At 42.3% G+C, this 5,000-nt stretch overlaps 1 protein-coding gene and 3 non-coding genes across 4 annotated transcripts in view; all 4 read left to right on the top strand.

Moving 5' to 3' along the window:
- Positions 1-2,140, top strand: part of LOC133138078 (nuclear ubiquitous casein and cyclin-dependent kinase substrate 1-like) — a 14,603-nt gene extending 12,463 nt beyond the window's left edge. Inside the window, exon 8 of the mRNA XM_061256527.1 lies at positions 1-2,140. This exon is cut by the window's left edge and continues 398 nt beyond it. The gene's annotated coding sequence lies outside the window, so the exon portion shown is untranslated.
- Positions 2,141-2,572: 432 nt separating this feature from the next.
- On the top strand, positions 2,573-2,645 carry trnar-acg (transfer RNA arginine (anticodon ACG)). The gene has a single exon. It is a non-coding gene; the product is annotated as a tRNA-Arg (tRNA).
- A 758-nt stretch (positions 2,646-3,403) lies between these two features.
- On the top strand, positions 3,404-3,476 carry trnar-acg (transfer RNA arginine (anticodon ACG)). Its single transcript has one exon. It is a non-coding gene; the product is annotated as a tRNA-Arg (tRNA).
- Positions 3,477-4,044: 568 nt separating this feature from the next.
- On the top strand, positions 4,045-4,137 carry trnar-ucu (transfer RNA arginine (anticodon UCU)). The gene is made up of 2 exons: positions 4,045-4,081; positions 4,102-4,137. It is a non-coding gene; the product is annotated as a tRNA-Arg (tRNA).
- The last annotated feature ends 863 nt before the right edge of the window (positions 4,138-5,000 follow it).

Genomic DNA, 5,000 nt, shown 5'->3' with positions numbered 1-5,000 from the left:
CTGTATATTGATGGGTGTTGGCGGGCGTCTTATTCATAATGACAATTTTTTAAGCCCTTTGAGGAAGTAAAGTGTAAAAGTGAGAAAAAAACAAAAACGAACTGTCATTCTGCAGACAGACATGTGAAAGTTCAGCTTATTCGTTGGTTTTTGAACTGTGTTACTTATGGCCACTGACTTGCCCTTCACTTAAATCTCTTCAGGTCTTGAACAATTAAGCTTCTAATTTTGCTAAACACAATAAATGGATTTCAAATCCATAAATAATCCAGCTCTAAATTACGGCCAATTAGCTGAATCTATCCCGACCCGCTGACGGAGCTCTGATTCAGAAACACTGCTTTGGGGAAAATTACAATTTACACGTCAGCCTGGCTCAACGGTTTTCATCATTTTTGTTTTTTGATCTGTAAATACCCATGTCTGTACAAAGTGTGTGTGAGTGTGTGAGTGTGTGAGTGTGTGAGTGTGTGAGTGCGTGAGTGAGTGTGTGAGTGAGTGTGTGAGTGAGTGTGTGAGTGAGTGTGTGAGTGTGTGAGTGTGTGAGTGAGTGAGTGAGTGAGTGTGTGAGTGTGTGAGTGTGTGAGTGTGTGAGTGTGTGAGTGTGTGAGTGTGTGAGTGAGTGTGTGAGTGAGTGAGTGAGTGAGTGAGTGTCCATGAGAGAGAGAGAGAGAGAGAGAGAGAGAGAGAAGAGAGAAGAGAGCGAGAGTTGCAGTGAATATTAAAGTTAGCACTTTTAGCGTAAATCAAAAGATAAGTGACATAAATACGCAGTTCCCCCAGTACTCCCAGTCCCCATTCTGTGTGCATGAACTAAACCGGCTGAGTCTGTCTGGAACCTGCAGCTGGCACCTGGAGAGGTTGTGTTTTATTTCTCTGTTTGAGCTTCTTTCACCCCCCCTCCCCTACAGAATCGGTGTAATTTAAATTGTATTTCTATTGGCATGGAATAATTGGTAGGCTGTGCTTATGTGTGTGCGTGTGTGTCTGTGTATGTGTGTGTCTGTGTGTGTCTGTGTATGTGTGAGAGAGAGAGTGAGAGAGTGAGAGTGAGTGAGTGAGAGAGAGAGAGAGTGTGTGTGTGTGTGTGTGTGTGTGTGTGTGAGAGAGAGAGAGAGAGAGAGAGAGAGAGAGAGAGAGAGTGAGAGAGAGAGAGAGAGTGAGAGTGAGAGTGAGAGTGAGAGTGAGAGTGTATATTTTTATGGGAGTGGAACATAAACATACATATATTTCTCTCTCTCGGTCGGTGGTATGTTCTCCCGCTATGAGTCGCTCTCGCAGTCCTGGGGCACTGCTCCCCTCTTTGTGTTCTTCTTCCCTGTTCACGGCCGTCAGCAGGGGGCGCAGTCGCGCAGTATTGGTGTGGGTCCGTGCGCGACCGGTAGGACTGCTCGACGGCAGCAGCGAGATCCGTCTCGCTCAGTCTGAGCCGACCGCCCGCAACTTCTTATTGCCGAAGGGTCAAGAGCTCGAGCAGAAATTAACCGCGGAGTGACTGAATGAACGGACGTGTGGCTGAATGAGAAGGAACGTTGTGGAGTTTTTTTCTTAAAAAAAAAAAAGTGCGTTCTAGAATTTTAAGTGTGTTCTAGAATCTTAAGAAAATACGCATTCTGGAATTTATTTGACTTGTGCGCTCTCTGGAGTCTTACACGTGTATATTTAAATGGCGTCCTCGCTTACGGTATCCTGATAACGTGACTGAAATGAGATGGCAGAAGGTTTCTAAATAACCCACAGCCACCGCGGGACTTGTGCTTTTTTTTAAAAAGTCTCGAATGGTTTGATCTTAAACGTGTGTCCATTTGCTAATGCACGTCAGCGAACCTTTGATGTAAAGACAGGTGTCGATTCTGGGGTATACCTGCATGCATGATGCTGGTGGTGTTTTGTATTTTACAGGCAATGAGGGGTTTTCTGTAACGCCGCCTGAACATCGTTAACATCTTGTGAACATCGCTGTTAAGCCCTTGTGCCAGGCTTCTTTCTTCATTTTGGGGGGTGGAGGGGGGTTGGGATGGGAGTTACAGGAGATGATAATCCAAAAATGAATGTTGTTTTCCTCTATCCAGGATTTTATTTTTTTTTGTAATTTTTTTTTTTAACAAAAATAAAGTGTATTTTGCTTTTAAAGGGAAAATGTGTGTATGACGTCTTCAATGAGTGTTTTGATAATCTAATACTATGGATGACTTCATGAATTTTATTGCCAGAAACCTAACATTTGCTTTGAGAAACTTGTGCATTTCAGTAATTAATTATAAATAATATAATGAATAATACAATTTCAGAAATAGTCTAACGTGTGGGATTTCCTTGCGCATAACAATCCCATTTAACATCCCTTATCGCATCTATCCATGTTTAGAAATGACAATTTTCGCCTCAGAGTTTCAGTGTTGTCCTAGTACTAAGCGAAGTTGTTAAAATGGTTAACCTATACTTATTTAGAGGGTTAATCTAGTAATGAGAACCATTTAAAAGAATGCGTTTACTCCTACCTTGGCGCTGTTCTTGGCCTGCATGCTATCAAGTCGCGCATCGGGTGAACTGCGGCACGATGACTTCATCTGGGCCAGTGGCGCAATGGATAACGCGTCTGACTACGGATCAGAAGATTCCAGGTTCGACTCCTGGCTGGCTCGGTGAATTTTACGTATGATTCGAATCGTAATGATGTAATTATGTGGCCAATCACAGGCAGTATCGCTCCAAAGAACAATAAACCAATCACAAGTTCCAGCATTGGCGAGCTCGCTGTTAGGCGCATTTCTTTCAAGTTACTCCGTTATTATTATCATTGGCATGCAAAGAAGTGTAAATTTGTATTTTAAATCAGATGAATTACTGAATTGTCTAGGATAACGGTTCTTGAACGATGTATGCAAGGTAAATCTGCATAAGTAATTCCACGTGTGAAATATTTCGTTTGTCTCTAAAGTGACTATCTGCACTAGCTAGGAAAATGGTACGGCATGTACATATTTTATTTATTCAGATTTACAAGTACCTTTTCCTGGTTTCGCTGAAACGATATTAGCGAACAATCTGGAGCTAGTAATAGCCCAGTCTAATTGTCTATCTTGTGTTGTTGCTAGTCAAGACGACATTGATATATTCTTAACGTTGTACAGTTAAAAACGACGCAACACACATTCACATTGGAGCCTAGCCTAGGTCCCAAGAAGGTAAACATTATTTCATGTTTCATAATAAATTGATAAGGCTAATGCATTGCCTAGACCTCACAACGTTAGTTTAACTTAGTTTACGCAGCAATGGAAAGCCGTCAATTCGCGATATGTGAAGGATTTAACTAACAAGTCGAATCGCATATCTAAACAATTTGATGTAGTTGTTGGATAAAAATCGATTGGTGAATAGCAGCCCGGTGACTTTATCTGGGCCAGTGGCGCAATGGATAACGCGTCTGACTACGGATCAGAAGATTCTAGGTTCGACTCCTGGCTGGCTCGGTGAATTTTACAGATGTTTCGAATCTCGCGTAGGTTTAGCAACAACGATCCATTTGCTCATGTCCAATTAAAGCTCCTATGTCTTAGACGAATTGGAATGATGTGTCCAATCAGAGAATGTATCACTACAAAGGACAATAAACCAATTATAAATTCCATAAATTGCTGTTAGAGAGGCGCATTTCTTTCACGTTCCGGCATTATTACCGTATAATCGTCACGAAAATAAGCTGAAGATCATATTTTGAATCGTTAGCAAGATATTGATGCAGTTGTATTGTCTTGAGTTTCATCTGTGCCGTATTGGAAACTCTGAGCGACGACAGGACACGCCTATCACTGACTCACTGGATTAAAATCCGGACAAACAAACGAGCAAACTAACTGCCACACGAGTAGCTACTACAGACAAGGTAACGCGAGGAAATGCAACGTCTATTCTAGCATGATAATTCCTGCTTAGTTTGTGGCTGAATCGATGCAAACTGTACCGGGAACTCATGGATCACGTCCGTAGATAATGTCGAGACGTTGAATCTCACGTGACGCAGAACGTTGCACCCCCACCGGCTCTGTGGCGCAATGGATAGCGCATTGGACTTCTAGTTAAACGCAGGAAGCAGTGATTCAAAGGTTGTGGGTTCGAGTCCCACCAGAGTCGTGGTTTTATGACGCAAAACTGCCTCGTAAGACATCGAGCCACAATTACTTGTGTGAATCAAATCGTAAAAAGATAACTTATTACAAATAAGCAATGCTTTTCCAACATGGTTCACACTGTTTTGTGAGTCTATTGACTGTCTCACTTATTTATTGCATGTAACCTTCTATAAGTGCAGAATTGTAAGATGTTAGTGTCCAGTGTTTTTCTGTCTTATGTGACAAATGTATCCTCATAAAAAAAGACAACTCTCCTATTTAATTGTATTTTTTTACATTTTATATGGAAGTTCTAGGGAAAAATCAATATTGAAAGTATTGGCACGGTCACTTGATCATTTCCTCCTCTCTCTGAGAAAAATGCCATCGTTATGTCCACACTGTAACCTACCTCAGTGACACCTTATGGCCTCTCTCGTCACAATGAGGTGGCTAGTCACTGCATTGATGTACCCTGTCTGTGATGGGCAGTGTGCATCCCACATCAGACTCTACAGCCGTCAGCGGGCCCACAGCAAGCAGCTGACTTATCGGCCATGAGGCACTACCCACTGCAAGTAAGTCCTGAGCTGTGTTTTATATGTATGTCTGTAATGAATGTCCTCTCCAGAAGGGGGCAGTAGAGCCTAGTCTAACTGCATCACACCTCCAGTCATGACCGTCTGTGTGTGAAGGGTTGCACTGAGACAGAACGGTCATGGCTACAACCAGAAAATAAAGAGGTTTGTGATTTATGGGCTGTTGTGATGCAGCTTTTGGTTTTAGAAGCTTTATTTTGGCTGATTGGGAGGTGTAAGGCACAAGGGCGGAACATTTATCCTACATTCATATGGGAGAATATCCTCCCCTGTATAAAGATGTTCG

Source organism: Conger conger, chromosome 10, assembly GCF_963514075.1.
Source record: "Conger conger chromosome 10, fConCon1.1, whole genome shotgun sequence".
NCBI lineage: Eukaryota > Metazoa > Chordata > Actinopteri > Anguilliformes > Congridae > Conger > Conger conger.
This window is presented reverse-complemented; position numbering and strand designations above follow the sequence as displayed.